The sequence below is a fragment of the Siphateles boraxobius genome, unplaced genomic scaffold, assembly GCF_051911475.1.
Source record: "Siphateles boraxobius isolate OS27281-9 unplaced genomic scaffold, OSU_SipBor_1 7, whole genome shotgun sequence".
In the NCBI taxonomy this organism is placed as follows: Eukaryota; Metazoa; Chordata; class Actinopteri; order Cypriniformes; family Leuciscidae; genus Siphateles; species Siphateles boraxobius.
This window is the reverse complement of record NW_027509197.1, coordinates 12,559,079-12,573,188: the sequence shown is the minus strand read 5'-3', so window position 1 is coordinate 12,573,188 and position 14,110 is coordinate 12,559,079.

The window sequence follows — 14,110 nt, the reverse complement described above, 5'->3', positions numbered from 1 at the left end:
TCAATCCCCTCTCAAAACAGATTGATCTGTGTTTAAAATGTTTGTTTTATATAAAAATACCAAGTGGCGGATGCGACTGAAAATTCAGGATCTTAAACAACAGGTAAGTATCAATATATTTAATATGATTTTCCCGGCTTAAGATGTATTTGAGAAATATTAATGATTCAAATTTAGGTTTAACAGAACAAAACTATTGGCTTCAGTGTTGTGCATTTTGCTTGAGACGGGCTCGTGTTTAAGAGCCGCTAAAGTAATCTTTTTAATGTTCTCTCTCCTAAACTATAAGCTAGTGTGTACATCAAAATGATTATATATATATATCTAAAAACTTGAAGTCTGTTCAGTAAAACATAAGCTTATTAATGCAGTTCAGTCAGTCTGCTATTTTATGCCAACCGTTACTCCTGATCGGAGGCTTCCATAAATATTTAGTTTTTGCATAAAGTTACACTTCAGCTAAGTGTAATGGTGCAAAAATATTTAGTGGTGCATACCTGCAGAAATACGCCTGAACACACAAATCAAGCAGTGGTTCTCAATTCCAGTCCTGATGTTCCACTGATCCAAAAAAAGAAAAAAAGAAAAGAAAGATTAGAAACAGGTGATTGGCTAAGCTAGAATTTAAAAAAAAGAGAGAGAGAAAATAAGGACTACAAAACACCATTGGAGTGGCTTTCAAATCATTCATTTTAAATAAAAACTAATTCTAGTGAGCCCTAATTAAAATAAATTTGTTCCAGTCTGCGCAACTTCAAAATACCCCACTCCCAAGATTGTCACAACAGTTTAGATTGTGGCAAGTATTGCATACCAAATGCTAATTTATAATTTCATGTTCTGTTTTTATTTAGAAAATAATTATATTTATTATAAGCATTATATTCATTATTTTTATTCAAATTTCATTCAAACATGTTGAGTTGATTTCTGGACCAATGCGATTTCACTTTGGGTGTGGTTAAGAGTTAGCTTTAATTGTTTCTTGTCATGAAACAGAGGGATTCACACAGGTAAAGTGATTAACAGGTTTATTTGCAGAAGTATGTGATAGCAACGATGGAAGCAGGTGAGTAACTGAAGAATATAGTGTTCTGGATTGATATCTGGATGAATAATGGTCTTATCTGTCGCAGGTTCTGAACTGGAGATCGAGGCAGATGACTGAAGACGGAAGCAGATGACTGAAGACAAATATAGTCCGCGCAGGTAATTGTTCTTTGAGGGAAAGTTCTTTAATGGTGAACTGCATTGGGAAGAGTTATATAGTGCTGGATGATCAGTGAAGATTGGTGACAGGTGACAGCGATCTCTGTGATTGGGAAGTAGATGCAGGTGAGGGCCAGGGAGGAGTTTGGGACATGTAGTGAGGAGGTGGTGACTAGCTGGTGACCGTGACACTTCTAGTGTCTGGTTTGGACATGATGTAAATGCATATGGCACCTTTTTCGGTATACTTATAACAGTCAGTATTGATCACAGTGGTGTAAAGTATTTGAGTGAATGTAATTCGTTCCTGTGCTTAAGTTTCTTTTTGGCTTCTTTGTTTAATTGAGTATCTAAGATATGAGCAACTTTTACTCTCTACTTGACTACATTTTTGAATAAGAATGAACTCTTTACTTCAATACATTTTTAATGAGTGAATTGCACCATACTTGTTTTCTGCTGTAGAAAAGTTTATTTCTGGTACAAAAGAAGTGATATCGCCATCTGGTCTTTGACGGTACTATATCCTGTGCGTTTTGTCCTTACTTACTCAAACTTATAAATAATCTATTTAACATCTCAAATGTTTCTCCTAGACAGAAATTAAGTTATTTTAACATTAAATGGAGACCTTTGCTTGAGTCTCCTACTTGTTTCCTGAGACAAAAACTCTCACAATTGTCTCCTTTAAAGGTTTAGAAGAGTCCTTAACAACATCTCACTGTGCTCATATTTGCTGCTAGAGACACTGCAACTCTAAAATGTGTCTCCTTTAAAAATGTAGAAAAGACCTCATTAACATCACCAACTGTGCTCAGATTTTAAAAATCTCAACTAAAGACTCAGGTGGTCTCATATTTGTCTCCTCCTAAGTTTCTGACAAGATCTCAAAAAACACCACACATTATGCTAAGATTTTTCTACTAAACTACAAACTCTGGAGATCTCATATTTCTGTCTTCTAAAGTTCAGAAGAGATCTAAATAACATCACACACTATGCTCAGATATTTCTCCAAGAGACTCTGAAGCTCTCATATTTCTCTCCTGCTAAATTCAGAAGAGATCTCAATATGAACTGTATTTCTACAATATAATATATACAACACTATCTCACGACCAATTCGTACGAGTGACTAAAAGCTGGCTAATTCATACGAATGCGTACGATTTGTCTAAACGCCAGTGATGGGTAGGTTTAGGGGCTGGGTAAGGGGTTCGTATGAATTTGGCAACTCGTAAAATATGTACGATTTATCAAAAATCATTTGAATTGCAGTGAGATCGGGTTAAATATATGTTAATAATCAAATTGGTCAAGGATTGAGTCATAAGGGATTCAATGTGCCTTTCAGCAAAGAAAGCAGGGTTATATTTACTGTAAGACTTCTGTAAGTCAGTTGTGATAAAATCACCAGGTACATTTGTAGCACAATAATGCACATACACTGTATTGTATGCCAGCAATTAAGAGTAATTGAACAATTCACTATAGGCTCTGAATTTATGTTTTTTTTTATCTCTCTAAACTTCAGCGGAGACAAATGTGAGAGTCTCTAACGATAATATTCCGAGCCTAGTGTGTAATGTTGAGGTCTCTTCTGAAACTTTAGAGAAGACAAATGTGAGAGATCCAGTCTCTAGCTAAACAGAAAAATCTGAACACAGTGTTTGATGTTGTTGAGGTCTCTTCTGAAACTTTAAAGGAGACCATTGAGTTTTAGAGTTTTTGTCTCAGGAGACAAATGTGAGAAGCAGGAGACTCGTGCAAAAGTCTCTATTTGATGTCAATGTAACCTCGTTTCTGTCAAGGAGAAACTTTTGAGATGTTAGAGATCTCATTTTTGATTTTTCTTCCTTCTGGGTGGTCTCAATCTCATTCATCCACACCATTTCAGTCAAACACAATATACATACATTGTCACTGAAGATAAATTTAAACTATTACCCTTTATATTCTGAAATGTATAATGCTATTTACTTTGCTATTTATAATACTGAAGAAAAAAAATTAACATGTTAACATGTTAAAATAAAATTGAAGACATCTGAAGACAGAGCTGATACCTAAATGAGACGTACTGTATAAGAAAATCACCACCTAGTATCCTGAGCTTAGCGAAACCTTTGTCAGAGCCATAGCCAGCACATCAAGATCGAAGCATAACTGCAACTCAGACGGCACGATTCCGAGTTCCAGCTAAAGGTCCTGTCCATTAAATGTGAAAAACCCCAAAGTAATCTTAAAAAGAAAGAGATAGAAAGAAAGAGCAACCTCTGAGCAATAAAACATTTTTAGAATCTAGTCTTGAAAGAGATCACATCAAGAAAATAAAGAGATCTCCCATGTTTCTCACAGCCCATTCTCATTTTGGACTCCTTTCTCTCAGAACTTTCTCATGTTTCAGTTTTGTCTTTTATTTCTCCTGAGGCATTTTAGAAGAAACTTCTGAGACACTGTTGATATTAAGATAACAGCTATGTCTCATGAGCTTAGAAGGAGAAACCTCTGAGCAATAAAATATTCCTAATAGTCTCGAAAGAGATTAGAGCAAGACAGTAAAGAGATGTTCTCAGTTTTGACTCATTTTCTCTCCGATATTATCCGTCTCATTTGTCTCTACTTTTATTTCTCCTAAGTTACTTATAGTCAGTAGAGTGTCTGTTGGATGTCACGACTACCTGGCTCACAGCAGCAATGACACAGGGGAGACCACACCGTTAGTTAAGTTGAATCAAACATAATTTTATTAAACATTAAGTTATACGATGAAATCATAATTTAAATCAATAAGTAGCCTATATCAAGTCAGTAAATGAGACGCAAATGAAGCTAATCAAAAATGTAATGCAGATCAGTAAAGTGTAGACTATGTGTAATGCAAACAAAGCAAAAGGGAGTAAGATGATGCTGCCGCCAGCCTGTAGGCCCAAGCAATGCCGACCCACAGAGCAGCGAGCAGACCAAACAACCGATGTTTTTAAACAGTCCCGCCAATCAGTCGCTGTCAGATGGACCGGAAACAAACAGCTCCCCTTTCAGACTGGAGGGAGAGAAACGGCCCAAACATATTCTGTCCATGGTGGAGTGAGCACACCCAGCACGGCAAAGCCGTGCGTGACATGGAGGACCATCACAATAAAGAGTTTGCAGATATGAAGCACATAGTCCACTAATACTCTAATGAGAGTTAGTTGACATCTAGTTGCAAAGTTACTTATAGTTAACAGAATGTTCAAAAGGGACCATCAAAATAAAGTGTTACCGTAAAGGTTGTTGAAGAAATATCTTTCATGAATCCGGTTTTAAACACTACCCAACAAACATATAATTTGCTCTAGTCTAGGGTGAGGAGAGGCTTACTTTATTCTATGCTGGGGTTATTGGACTAATATGTAAATCATTGTGAGTAATAAAATTAAACTCTGACGCGAATCCAACAGTATACAGTCTTTAACGATACTTTGCTGTTAGAATATGACTGGAGGTGTTTTCCTGAGCGCCAAATTTCTTGATTTATGGTGTGTAACTGAGATGCAGTTGGTTAACAGCGTAGCTGTCATTAGGCTGGACAGTCGTAAACATATATAGGAAAGCCGGAGGAATGAATTGAATGCACGCCACGCATGGCTTATCTTCATCATTTGTTCTTGCGGCGGCCAGGGATCTTGAAGGGCTCATAAATACGCAGTTGCTGGAAAGGTCATGATACAGCTATCCAAATAAGAGTAATGTTCTTGATGACATTGCTGCAATGCTTAGTCCATTAATTTATATATGTGTGCGAATGTACAGTCTCTGCCAATTTATGGAGAAAAAGTGTGCCTTTCATCAGCTTCCAGACATGTGTTTTCAATGTACTTGAAAGAAGAGAGTACATGTCTACTTGTGCCAAAAGCAGCCTCTTTATTTGAGCAGCAAGACAACAAAAGAGCTACTTTTACCTTTAGTTCAATTAATTGATTGATTAGGTTTTTGATCCTGTGAACGGTCTTCGTTGAATCATCGTGTTTGGCCCGATGCCATTTTTAAAGCAAACTTTGAGTAACTACGAATTTAGAATGAATTATAAGCTACTGCAGAGGCACAATTGCCATGCCTTTAATTCTCAGACAACTATTAGTTAGAAAGATCAATATTCTACAATATTTGCATTAGACCGAGAGGTAAACAGGATAAAAAAGAGCCACTAATGACTGAATGCTTGGCATTGAGATTTTTCTTGCCAATTTTTCTTCATTCGCAGGGCATCGTCTCCTCCTCGTGACTCGTCGCCTGCCTGGGAAGACCATTCCCTGCTGGGCTTGTTTTAATCCCTGCTGGCACATTACTGCTCTCACACAACCCACACACCACCTGACAACCTCGTAAAGCCCATGCACTCAGGCAAAAGAGGGATTGGACTGGAGGTTTACAAGTTTGGATGGAATTCTCGAGCATTGCGGGTCACTGGAGCATGAGGGAAGTACTGCTCATAGCACCTCAGCTTTAATCAGGTCTAAAAGTCACATTAACCACAGATGTGCATTCCAAATGTGAAAATAATGAAGTGGACAGAACAGAAAAACTTTTTTTTAACCTCTCTGAGGGAACCTTAGTGTGTTTTACTGGTTTACACTTAGACCACGCAGACCTTACATTGCTTAAAATCATTTACATCTCATCATAACAATTACAGCACATTCAAACGGGATGATGGTTAATAACATATCCAGATAACATTTTCATCACAAAAGCTAATTAAAAAAAATAAAAAATAAGTATTCTAGACATGTTACGTTTTAATGATTTTTGAAATATTCAAATTATTTTCAATGCTGTTTCCCAAGATCGTCATAACTGTAATTCAGTATTTCAGTATTTCAAGGAAATACAACGCACAGATATCCATGTACTTTCTTCACTGAGTTCTCTGTTTGTCTGATGACAGTCAGAATGTGTTGACAGATGTGAACGCGATAATTTATTGTTACGATGAACACAAAGGATATATTCACCTCAGAGAAGAAGGTAAATGGATTGTATTTCATCTCTCATTTTTGTTAATCTTGATTTCTCACAACTTGTGTGCTTTTTCTGGGCGAGACGGATTGAACTGCGACGTTAACAGAGTCAAACTGTACGTGTACACTGTAACCAATTATTTTCACGATTTATCACAAATTCTTTCTTTTGTCAAATCAACTTAGGTAATTCATATGGTTCAGATAACATAATATTTTGAGTTTCTAGTAAGTCAATCTCTTACATTGTTTTTTAACTCACATTTTTCACAAGGCAACCGGGTAACTTACCTTTTTAAGACAAATTTTTTTTGTTACAGTGTAGCATGTGCACTGATGACCAATGGAAACGGTCAGAATTTTTGTCAAGATGTGCATGTATTGTTTTTCCTTTTCTTTTTTGAGTGAAATATGATCTGTGCATGTTCTTGATAGGTTTTGTAAGGTTCACCCACTGGTAATAGAATCATATCAACATTCAATTTATAATTTTGTGATGTCACAACCAGAACTAAAAAGGTGACGTACTGAGCTCCTGGCAGTGATTCACAACAGCTGGCCGATGAGATAAGGCTAAAGCCTGACCAATATCCTAACGACTGAACGGTAGGAAACTCTGGCTTTACAGGAAGTGCTGATTTAGTATGGATCATTTAAACTCTGAAGTATGACTGTGCCTCAAGCAGTCGAAATCAGAGAACATATGGCATGAATCAAACAGAAAGTAATGCCCAAAGCAGGTAGTAGAAGGCAACATGCAGGAGACAGGAAGTTTTTCTCTCTTGGTGAGAAGTCCAATAACTTCCAATAAAAAAAAACATTACCAAACAATGGGGCAGGATTCGATGTGCTCGGGTTACATGTCAGCTCAGCGAGAGAGACATAGTATGTATGACAGGTGATTTCACAAAGCCGTGTCTCAGAGAGATGTGTGTATGTGGGGGAAAGAGCGAAGGAGAGGTAGGGTTGAGGCCTCCTCTTTTCGGGGCCCCTCTGTAGATTCTCTTCTTTCATCTGTGCACCTGTTTCTTATTTCCTGGTCAGGCATGTGAGGGCTGCACAGTCAGAGTCGTCCAGCCCGGCTGTCAGAATTCGTCAGGAGACGATCTCCAAGAGTGTGTCCAATATAGACTTAAAGGTAAAGTGTGTAATTTCCACGCCACTATGGCACCGAAAAGAATAGCAACAAATAACGTTTTCAACACTTCCAAAATCGCAGGTCTGTCTTCCACTGTTTGGACAAACAAATCGCATTAAGTGAATGTTGTTTTGGCTCCTCAAACAAACAGATGTAAAAGCTGGTAGTGTTGCTTAAAGATGTAATGTGTAATGTTCCAATGTATCCTATCAGGTTAATGTGCAGAAACAACTACTGCAGAGTAAGAAAACCAGAAATGTGTAAACACTGTAAATACATACTGTCAGAGTGAGTACTGCATTTGATGAAGAACTTACTTCTTGCCAGTTCATAAAATCGAGTGTCGGACAGACTCCATCCGCCGTGTCAACACAATTTAGCAGGAAACAATGCATATTCGGATACTGCAGATTTCAAATTACAACACTTTACAAGCTCTGTAAAGTATTTTAACATTTTTAATGCATTTGTTAACTTAACAATACTTTTATAGTATTTATACATGATGGTTAATGTTTATGGTCACTGTACTTTAGGGTCCAGTTCTCACTATTTTAACTATGACTTTTGCCTCAATAAACTCCTAATGACTGCTTATTAGTAAGGCAGTTGTTAAGTTTAGGTATTGGGTAGGATTAAGGGATGTAGAATATGGTCATGCAGAATAAGGCATTAATATGTGCTTTATAAGTACTAATAAACAGCCAATATGTGTTACCGTGTTCATTTTTTTTATACATTTTATTGGTAACACTTTACAAAAAGGTCTCATTAGTTAAAGCATTAACTAACAATGAGAAATATATGTGAAACAGTATTTAATCATCTTTTTTGACTGCATTGTTAGTTCATGCTAGCTCAGGTACATTAAAGGATATTTTACAGATAACTTTTGATTTCAATAATAACATTAAAAAATAAGATTTATAAATGCTTTAGAAGTATTTTTCATTGTTTGTTCATGTTAACTAACGTTAACAAAGGGAACCTCACTGAAACGTGTTACCATTTTAATATTTTATGTAGTGTAAATTAACTTAATGTGTTATGAACAAACATGAATCAACAATATATTTATAAGGTAGCATAAGTGGAAAAGTCCTGTAAATATGTTGTTTGTTTTGAGTTGATAACTTATGCATTAACTAATTTTAACAAACTTACCTGTAAACTTCTGATATTTGTTCTTAGAAATATTTCTTCTAAGTTGCAAAAGTGTTCCAACCAGAGCTCAACTCACACATATAAAGACCCTTTGCCTCAGTTACTTAAGTGTCTCTCTCTCTCTGTCTCTCTTACACAGACACAGACACACACACACACACAGACGCAAAGACCAATCTCTTTCCTCTGTCTTAAACCATGTTTAAGGAATTAATACTACAGCCATGTCCTCACATTTGTCCCCTCAGTGTTGCACCGAGGCCCCTGTTTCACCCCCCTATTCTCTCATCCCTCAACCGGCTCTCCTACACCCCCCACAAACCCCCTCTCAATCCAAGGCCTGGTGCGGTACATCATCCACCACCATTAGCACTGTGCAACGCACCTCATTTCCCTCTGCCCATCACACCCATTCCACATGTCTGGCTTTGATCACTGAGCTGCCGCTGTGGGACTGTGATGGGTTTAGAGGCCTGGATCTTTCCCCCTGGTTCCCCAAAGAGACCTCAGCCCAGCTGCTTCCCCTGCCTGCAGAATGATGGAAACGAGCAGGATCAGAGCGTTCAGTGCATCACTCACCAATTTGCTTAGAGCAGCGTTTGTTGAAATGATGTCTCCCGTGGTTATTGCATCATGCTGCTGTTAAATGCTTCGCACACAAGAGAATTTTTAAACTGGATTCAAGTGTAGTGATAAATATGCCATGTTTTGATCCTTGTAAATAACCCTGTATTTTAGTCATTTTTCAAATGATTTTGGTCCGTCGTGTAATGTGGAATATTTTAGTCTGTGTCATGCAAAGGCCAAATTTCTGAAAACGAGAGCACGCAGGACTGTTGTCACATTTGTCCCAACAAATGGAACAAAATCAAAATGAAATACATGGACAAATTTCAACACTTTGGTTATCACCCTGTTGGTCTTTCATCGGGGATGATTATAACACTTTTTGTTTTAATATCAGTTTTTTGCACGTCATCAGAGAAGAGAAGATAAGTCAAGAGGAAGAAGAAGATTAAAGATTATGTTTTATGTGATGATGTACACAGATAAATCATTTATAATAAATACTGCAGTGTTCAATAAAAAATAAGAATGGTCAGTTTTGATTTCATGGTGACTTTAAGCACTTTAAATGAAATAGAAACAAATATTATTCTAAAACACTAAACAATTTGGTAAAATCATTGAACAAATACATAAAACATAGGCTAAGATAAAAAAAACTGTATGAATTTATGTGCTAAAGTAAATGAAGAAAATGAGGAAAGTAGTATTACAACACTCCCCGTCTGCTCAAAAAGTGTTACACGTAACATACATTAACCTGATTGCATTGTTTTTTTGCTGTTAAACCACATAGTTTTTGAGGTTTACCAGCTAATAGCCAGCATGGAGAATTATATTGGTTTGAGAGTCTGTTCAGCAGGGCAGTGTTAAAAGTGAACACAAATTCCAGGGCCTGTATTCATAAAGAATCTTAATGCAAAGAGTGGAAAATTCTTAGAAATGTGGGCGTTTACTCTTAAAATTAAAGAAAAAATCCTAGTAAAGAAAAAAGTAATTCAGAAAGTATCTTAACCCTTAAAAGAGGTCTTAAGGTCAAAATTGTTAGGAGTACGGACGAGGACTTTTAAGAGGCTTAAGAGTTTCTTTAGCAGAGGAGAAAATGGCAGAAAGACGAAAAGGGAGAAGAAATTAGTTGCAGACAATGGATGACAGTGAGTTAATAAGACGCTATAGATTGACACCCGGCCCGAATTTTCCTTTAAGGATGGCCTTGTGTTCATCCACTAAATGGGCTAACAGTAAACACTGTTCCTCTGGCCAGTTAGGCTTTCTCATCCTTCTTGGTTTTGATTACATGTTTGTTACATTAAAACCAACATTCAAACCACCACTTAAATGTCCAGCCCGTTCTTATCCTTTGGCGTCATACATGTGACGCTTTGTACATTTCGTTGAAATCTTACGCACATGGCATCCTTTAGCATCAATATGAGACGCAGAACCCAAGGCGTCATAACCGTACCCTACCCCAGACCTAAACCTACCCATAACAGTGCGTGTTATATTGACGCTAAAGGATGCCATGTGCGTAAGATTTCGACGAAATGTCATATGGCGTCACCTATATGACGCCAAAGGATGAGAATGCGTTGAAATAGACATGCCAGCAATCAGTGTAATTGGAAAGAGTGGAACATTTATTATCATTCTAAGCCAATCAAATACCTTATAGGAAATTAACAGCATGGTAAATAAAAAAAAGGATTTGTGTGTGTGTGTGTTTGTGTGTGTGTGTGTGTGTGTGTGTGTGTGTGTGTGTGTGTGTGTGTGTGTGTGTGTGTGTGTGTGTGTGTGTGTGTGTGTGTGTGTGTGTGTGTGTGTGTGTGTGTGTGTGTGTGTGTGTGAGAGAGAACGGTCAAATAGGAAAAATTACGCATGTAATTTCAAAGGGAAGGCTTAGAATAGACGCTATACTTAAAATCACTCTTTTTTCCCTTCTTGGACAACCAACCAATCACAGTCTTCAAAAGATTATGTCATACATAGCAACGGGGTCAACCCCGCCTCCTCACTAAGATAAAAGTTTTTGCCTTTTCCTTACTCAGAGTTGCTCTCAGATCGGTCCCGGATCGCTCTTAAGCTAAGATTCCTACATAAAAGTTTTTAAGCTAAATTAAGAGTTTTCTGAGAGGATTCTTAGAATCTTTATGAATACAGGCCCAGGTTTTTTGAGATCGAGTATCTTGGTCACTGCAGTCATGTCCCAGCTCTATTGTTAAAAACCTCCTTGATAAACCACAGCTGCTTCTTGTTAGAGAGAATGTGAAGTTTCTCCGGAGTTGTGCTTATATCACTCGTCTCCTCAGTGGGCCATTTCATCTAGCTCTCTGAAACTGGAAATGTAGCGAAACTGAAGTCTCATCAAAAGGGTACCAGTAAATATACACGAAACAGCGCAGGTGGGCTTCAGTACTGGTTAAGTGCTTTATTTGGCTCATGCAAGGTCACTGGCTCAGGTCTTTGTTAGATTGGACCACAGTCGGTGCATGAGTTTATTGCAGCTCACGCTCAGCCATTTTTGCTGAAACACATTGAACACACATTCTGTTCCCACACAGATGATCACACAGCACAGGAGACCAGCTGCAGATAAGCCCTGTTACAGGGGCTGTATTAGAACCACATGCTGATGGAATAAAGGACAGAAAAAGGCTGTGGGAGTGCATGACGACAGACGCTAAGTGACTTAATATAGCTGATGAGTGGTCGCAAGAGTCACAGCATAAAACAACAGTTAAACATTTAAAATCACAGGAGGGATCTATCTGTTAGACAATGCAACTGTCAGGGTTTTGTGCAGGTATAAGATTACGAGGAAGGCTGAAGGTCCGAATCCAAAGCGTTTATTTAACAAGTACTCAGCAATATAGCAGGTAGGTAACATAACGGACACAGACTAACTGAACAGAGGGCACTAAATGCAGATACTGATGAATATAAACCAGGTGACACAGATGAAGTGATTAACAAGACACAGGTGAAGATGGACTAATGATGGTTGGCATGGTAACAGATGAGTGGCGGGAAAACAAAAGACATGTGACTAATACTGAAAACAAACAGACAAACTAAACAGAACAGAATCAGACGGACACCAACGTGACAGCAACAGTCATTTTTACAATGTGAAAATAATTATCTTAATCAGAATTAATGTCTAGAATTACTGTAAAAAAATATATATATATATATATATATTTTTTTTTTACCTGAGCAAATATGAAAAATATAAGACTTGTCTTGAATCAGAACTACTTTTATTTTATAGATAAATAATTTGATAAATTCTTAATATCTTATACAGTGTACCTCCTGTGTAAATTCATCTAGTTTTTAACAATTTAAATAAGTGAATAAGTGAAATAACAATAAAAATAAGTGAAAATAAGTCTTAATATCTTAGGCCTTTTTTCAGGTAAATGAACGGTATGTATTTTTTTTTTTTTTTTACATACAGTAAACTGGAAAAAACATATAAAAATACTGACTGAAACCAGGAATATTTTTATATTATTTATTAATAGTGCTGCAGTGAACTATATATGTCTAATTATATTTAAAGTCTGCATGTAACTGAAGTTGCGATAGTCGTTTCTGTGACGTACATATGAGTGAAACGGCTTCTCCAACAAGAAAAAATGTCGGGCAGGGTTTGATTTTATCCATTGGAAATTGATTGGATTGTGGTTTGCTATTGCTGTGATGTCATGTGAGTGACAGGTTGATCCGCTCTCTCACCAGTAAACACGTTATTTTGATTAAACATTACAAGGGCACATTAATTTAAAAAAAGAATATGTGGATAAATAATTTATGATAAATACTGCAAAGTTCCCTAAAAAATTCTTATTGTCAATTTTGATTTCATGGTGACTTTTTTTTACAAGACTTGTATAGTAGAAATTTTTGGCAATGAGTGTGAAACATTCCTAAAATTCCCATCCATTGCTTGTTAAATCAATGAATTAACTAATTCTCCTCATATCTCCATTCACAGCCTGAAAGAGAACAGATGCACAGGTCAAACAAAGCCTGACACATGCTGAGAGTGACAGACAGACTTAACTAATTGGTTCAAACAGAAAAGGTGACCATTACACATGCATGAGTTTTTACTGAGCCTGATGGGTTCACTTACAGAACCAGGATGAATGTGTTGTGAAGTTCAACCTACATGCCCTCTCTCTCTCTCTCTCTCTCTCTCTCTCTCTCTCTCTCTCTCTCTCTCTCTCTCTCTCTCTTACACACACGTCTTTCTTCTCCTACCATTTCGTGTTAGTGTTTATGACCACACATACTAAAATACAGGGCCAAGTTCCACAGGGCAAAGCTGTGTGTTTTATATAGAAAACACTAAAAGCGAAAACAAGCCGAGATCACGAAGGAGAGCTTCGTGGAGGAGATGTGGAGGGTGTGCGTGTGAGAGTCTGGGCTCCTGCGGGTGTCCTGCAGAGATATCTTATACCTGCCAATCCTACACTGGCTTTTTTTTTACTACTCATGGTTTCTCCTAGCCAAACCCAAGACGTTTTACTGTTTTCTATTTTATGTTACTTGCTGTTGACCTTTTTTCCTCCTCCAAGCCAACTTTTATGTGAAATTCTAGTTTTTCACAGTGCGGTTGTCTGAGTCTTGTTCTATGAGACAGATCGTTACTTTTTTGTTGCTGTTGTTTTGGTTTGTTGAGCAAAAACTGAGGTCATTTAGAAGTCATGACACAAAGTAGGTTTTAGCATTGTGTGGAGCACCATATCACTATTTCAAGTGAGAGAGGAACTTTATTAGCCATGAAGCCATTACAAGATAGTTCACGATCAACTTTGATGTGAAGGAGATTCCAGCTAATGTGAATTTACCAGTAGTATTGTTGTTCCCCCTGCTGGTTAGTGAAACAAATTGCAGTTTCCACAATTTTATATCATGCTATTGATTCTCTAAACTAAAGGAAACTCAGCAAGAGGATTATTGTATTTTAAAGATAATTTTGTAAAATCCAAATAAGCTTTATAGATCTTTATTGGAAATG